We start from the raw sequence: 6518 nt of genomic DNA, 5'->3' as shown, positions 1-6518 counted from the left end.
TTGTAGTTTAGCCATATCTTATTAAAAACACTTTAATTTGGGTATACCAATGTGTTATTATAGGCCGTAACAGACCTCAGAAACTGCCCGATTAAAAATCATACAAACTGTGGAGTATAGGTCCATGGATGTTATAGCATCAGAAGTTCATTTTAAGCTCTCTAAACATTTATTACTGGCCATAAAATCCCCTAAAGAACACAAGAACACACACTGACACACAACTCACACACACACACACACACACACACAGACAAAGGCACACACACAGACGCACACCGCACCTTCTACCTGCACTAAACACACACACACACACACACACACACACACACACACACACACACACACACACACACACACACACACACACACACACACACACACACACACACACACACACACACACACACACACACACACACTGCTGCTGGTGTACTTGATAGACCTATTTTAATATTTATTTTTCTTCAAAATGCTACTATTACTATGTCAGAACGCTATAAAGGACTTTCAGGAAAAGCACAATTACCTCCTCTTAATGTATGTTCTCTACAAGTCTTCTGTTGTCCAGTCTTGCACTTTAAATTGTCTGTATGAGCACTGTCTATGTCCATACTCTCTTATGTCCATGTTTAAGTACTGTCTATGTCTATACTGTCTATGCCCTTACCTAGATTAGTCTATGTCTGCATGGGAAAGCAAGAAATGTAATTTCAAATTCTTTGTATGACCAGTGCATGTAAAGAAATTGACAATAAAACCTACTTGACTTGACTTGACTTGACATGAAAGGGCCTTAATGATTAGGCTGAAATTGATTATAGGCCTATTTGACAGAACAACTATTACTATAGTTACAACGTACCGTCCAGTTTAGGCCTACTCATTTGTGACCGCAGTTATATAAAGTATGTTTATTTTTTATATCTATTATGGTTTAAGTAGGCCTATAATTATCATTGATTTACCCATTGTCATTGTGACACAGCACTCCACAGCACACAAGTGATCACTGCACACAACTAAATTGCATTCAAGCCTCACCTGTGCAAGGGGGCAGCCATCAATGCGCCCCAAGGGAGCAGTGCAGTGGGACAGTATCATGCTCATGGTAGCTCATGGAGGAGGATGGGGGAGAGCACTGGTTAATTACTCCCCCCAACAACCGGGCGGGTCGTGAGTCGAACCGGCAACCTTTGGGCTACAAGTCTGACACCCTAACCGCTTACCCAATGACATGATAAGGTTGTCTTAGGCTTATGGACAATCCGAATGCTTGCTGCTAGGCTGCCTTTAGAAATAGGAACATTTTAATATACTTGTAACTTGTTATGTACTATCTATGACTTGTAATGGTCTTTATTTGCTAGATGCCAGTGATTTGCAACAGCCTACATGATAAAACGAAATTGGGATACTTCTCTCTCATGGAAAAGCCTGTGCACATCACTGGGCCAGTAAATAGCCAAGGTCTATTTTTGTTTTTTTTTGTTTTGTACAACCTCAGATGGTAACATTGAGGGTATGAAGTCAGAGATATCATTGCGTGTGCTCAGATGAAGTGCACACCAGATATAGGCCTATTATAATGCACTTTTTTAGGGCGAAGGAACTGGAGAGACCCCTGACAGGCAGTCCTGATGCAACCAATTCTGCTGCTTTTAGGATTGTGTCCATGTTTTTTTTGCCACTGAATTGAAAACAGATTTTTTTTTTCCAAAACCATAACTTACCACAACAATGTTATGCTATGCTGTTACTGTTATGGATGTTTTTTGCATTCATGAAATTGTAGGCTATTGTCCAATTATTTATTTTAGCCTAATCTAATATTATCATTTGTTATGTTTACTACTAGTGGTGTAACATAGCCTACTTAGGCCTACCTGTCATAATAATGTGTAGGCCTACAGCCTACCTAATACAGTAGGCTACATATTATTATTACTATGTCTACATTATTATCATCAAGTCTGTAATCATTCATCTTTCTGTAACCTAGGATACCTGTTGCCTAACTCTTTTGTCATGTCGCTGGTACATTTTCAAATGAAGGGAAGGGATCCCCAAAACCTTGCTGATCTTATTCAGCGCAGCATAACCCATGCCCAAATCGTGTGCCAAAAGCACTGTGCGCACTTTTACATCAAAGGCGACATCTCCACAGGCCTGCAGTCGTGTGGACGCATGTTGCCTGTAACCACCCTCTGGTTTACAACTGTTGCACTCAGAAGCAGACTACTGCAAAAGCCCTGGTTGTTTGGATGACTGTTTATTGACAGATCCAATTCGGCATAGTTAGGACACAAATGATCATTTTTATCTCATTTAGATGAGAGACGGACCTGCTGGGTCTCGCACTTCTCAGAGTTTGCGAACAACTTACGGCCGCACGTGCTGTTCCCTGGACGATTATGTGCCAATTCGGCCGGCTGATATATTATCACGGACCTTGCTAAACACAATTGTGTCTTTCTTTTTGTAAACTATTTCGTACAGCAAAGATATTTTGAAGTTCCCTCAGCAAGCTAAGACGGAAATGTCAAAGAGACAGCACGTGGGGCACTGCGCGAATCACACTAGCAGAAAAGCACCGCCAGCCAATGAATCTACTTTAGTCATCTAAACCCCCCTTCAGAGAGTCAGGATTGGTTGCTGAAAAGAAAGGAAATGCCCATATTTGGATAACACAGCCTTCTGACCGAAACTCAGGGCTTTAAAACCACATCAGACATGACAGATGTCGTGCAAAAAGACAAGACACGGAACGCCGTCAAAGGCCGAATTCTTGGTAAATTTAGGCGAAAATGGATGCCGCGGTTGAACAAAATGTGCTGAAACAGACACTTAAATGTGTAATTTTAACGTTTTCTCTATGGTAATGTAACCACCAGGGGGCGCTACTGAGCGCAAAACACCTTTTGACCTCTTAAATGCCTTAATGCAGGCTGTTCGTGTAAAGGAACAATTGGGGCTGATGTAATCAAAAGTAGAACTTTTATTGACAACAAATAAGAATTAAGACATACAATAAATAGTGACCACTAGGGCATGCAGCAACAACTTGAAGACAGACAGTGTTTAAGTGGACACCAAACAGGTGTAGTTCATGCAATAGTCACACAGGTGATCACTTCAAACATAAGCAGGAAAATAATAAAAGGTACACACATCGATCACACACACTGTATATTGCACACAATATTCACTGCACACCAGTTTAGTAAGTAATTGCAAACACCATTAACTGTTTGTACACTACACACGTGTTGCACTGCAAACCAACACTGTCCTCATACAAATATATTGCACATTGTCCTAGAAGGTTAAATAGACAAGCACAGACAACATGTACACAAAGTTCACACTCACTCATACACACACATGCACGCAGGCACACACACACACACAAGCAGCAGACGAAAGACGGGTGTAACACTGCACTGGGCCACGTTGTGGCTCACCGATTGGCTGTCGGCCCAAAAGCAATGCGCAGTAACTCCAATTAAAACCCGTACTGAGGGGAGTGGCCCTCCCAAACTCAAAAGAAAATAAACAAAATGAACTAAGGAAAAACAGTGGCTGTGGCTCCTAAAATGGTCCTCCTCAGGACTGGAGAGAGACCAAGAGGGTCCAAAAACAACTGCCACCACTGACCATCGACGGTGATGCTGTGGAGAGAGTGAGCAGCACCAAGTTCCTTGGAGTGCACATCAGCGACGACCTCTCTTGGACCACCAACACTACATCACTGGCGAAGAAGGCCCATCAGCGTCTCTACTTCTTGCGCAAACTAAAGAAGGCAAGTGCTACACCCTCCATCATGACAAAATTCTACAGAGGAACCATAGAGAGCGTCGTGTCCAGCTGCATCACAGTGTGGGGAGGAAGCTGCACGGAGAAAAACAGGAAGACACTCCAGCGTGTTGTGAACACAGCGAAGAAGATCATTGGAGTACCACTCCCCTCCCTGCAGGACATTTACACCACACGCCTCACCCGGAAAGCACTGATGATCATCAAAGACACAAGCCACCCTGCACACAAACTGTTCAGCCTCCTGCCCTCTGGAAAGAGGTACAGGCGCCTCCGTTCCCGTACCACCAGGCTTGCAAGCAGCTCAATGCACCAAGCAATCAAGATACTGAACACTCAACCCACTCTCCCTCCACTGTCAGCCTCTAGCCAGCCAGGCCACTGACAACCCCCCCCCCCTCATCCCCACCACCATATCTGCGACTGAACATTCCACCTGCACTACTATATTTGTGACTGAACTTTCAACCTGCGCTAACTCAAAACATGCACACGCACACACACACACACACACACACACACACACACACACACACACACACACGCACACACACACGCACACACACACACGCACACACACACACACACAAGCACACTGCACTTTCTGCACTAAACCCAAACATACACACACTGACACACAACTCACACACACACACACACACACACACACACACACACACATACACACAGACACACACAGAGACGCACACCGCACTTTCTACCTGCACTAAACACACACACACACACACACACACACACACACACACACACACACACACACACACACACACACACACACACACACACACACACACACACACACACACACACACACACACACACTGCTGCTGGTGTACTTCATAGACCTATTTTAATATTTATTTTTCTTCAAAATGCTACTATTACTATGTCAGAACGCTATAAAGGACTTTTTAGAAAAAGCACAACAAATACCTCCTCTTAATGAATGTTCTCTACAAGTCTTCTGTTGTCCAGTCTTGCACTTTAAATGTCTGTATGAGCACTGTCTATGTCCATACTGTCTTATGTCCATGTATGAGTACTGTCTATGTCTACACTGTCTATGTCCTTACCTAGATTAGTCTATGTCTGCATGGGAAAGCAAGAAATGTAATTTCAAATTCTTTGTATGACCAGTGCATGTAAAGAAATTGACAATAAAACCAACTTGACTTGACTTGAGACGTGCCCTCACCGGCCGCCTATCAGTCAGTGACTGGGCTGCGTTCTTGGGATTGAGACCGGTGAAGTTAAACGTTGATTAAACTTCCCAATGAAGTTGTTACAATGCAGCGCAGGAGGGGTTAACACGAGCGCCCGTGCTTCTGTAGGAAGGATTAAATGCGCGTGTCGGCAGCTCAGTGCAGTATATCAGCTGCGATCCAGACACTTCCCGTGTTACTCAGGGTTCACCCAGCAAACTCCCAAAAGACAACGTAGGCACCTTGCATGCGGCTTAATGATCGATAAGCCCCAAATTGCTCACGTTTTTCGCACTACCGACACAAACTTCCAACTTCACGGGCCACACAGCAAACAACCTCCTGGCTCAACTGCACCACCAACAAAAGCAATATTTGGCAAGCTCCCGCCATCATTTGAAATGACATGCCACCTGTGCCACCTAATTACGCTCGGCACGCAATTGGCTTGCGTCGCCACCCGAAGTGGCACCTCCTACACAGCACTACGCTCTGCCCGCTACATTCACCCCCCCTTAATTGCTGCCGTCCCGGCAACAAGGCAACCCACTATGTCCATGGCCTGAACACAGCGGTGATGGTACTGGCTCTGGAGTGTGCCACTAGCCCCTCATCACAACCCACCTGCGTGATGGTAGTACGTGGGAGGTTATGGGGATTAGGGTGGTGGCCTGCAGTCGTCCTAGTGGTCCTCCTCAACACTGGCATATCGCCCGGAGCCGTTGCAGTTTTATCGTCCCCCTGTACACTTCCAACACCCTCCTCACTAGCAGAATCAATCGTGTCCGGTTGTCCTGAAACAGGAGACTGGGGCTCAGCAGCAACAGACGAAGCAGGTCTAGGTGGCGTGTCTACATGGGGCGGATCAACTGCAGCTAACTGTACAAGGTCACCTTCCTCCTCCACACTGCTCTGTGAAGCACTGGTCTGTGAATCCTCTATTCCAAGGTCACGCATCCCAGATGTAGAGGGCAAGTCCTCTGCTAAAGCAGGCATTGAGGATAGTTCACTCGGAAGAGGGCGCAGCTCTTGGCGGTGTATGTTCCGCTCTGGCCCCTGTTCACCCCTCGGCCTGATCTTGTACAACGTGCCGACCTCATCTAAGCACCGTACCACCTCATAGAGTGTACTGTCCCAGTGGTCTTGGATCTTATGACAACCAGGTAAGTGTGATCGTCTGTACACTAATGTACCTGGTGGCAAGAGGGGCAAGGGAGTTGTCCTGTGTCTGGCTCTAGCTGCAGCCGATGCCTCCAGGCGAGTCCATGCTTGGCGATAGACTTCGGAAAGATGTTCACGATGTTGAGCAACCCATTGCTCAGTCGTCAGCTCATGCCATGGGTCTATGTTACTAAGAAGTAAGTCCACGGGAAGGGTGGGCTTGCGACCGAACATCAGTTCATATGGTGAAAGTCCTGTGGACTGATGTACTGTGGTGTTGTAGGCGAACAACAGTTGGGGCAGATGGATCGGCCACCT

The sequence above is a fragment of the Engraulis encrasicolus genome, chromosome 13, assembly GCF_034702125.1.
Source record: "Engraulis encrasicolus isolate BLACKSEA-1 chromosome 13, IST_EnEncr_1.0, whole genome shotgun sequence".
In the NCBI taxonomy this organism is placed as follows: domain Eukaryota; kingdom Metazoa; phylum Chordata; class Actinopteri; order Clupeiformes; family Engraulidae; genus Engraulis; species Engraulis encrasicolus.
This window is presented reverse-complemented; position numbering follows the sequence as displayed.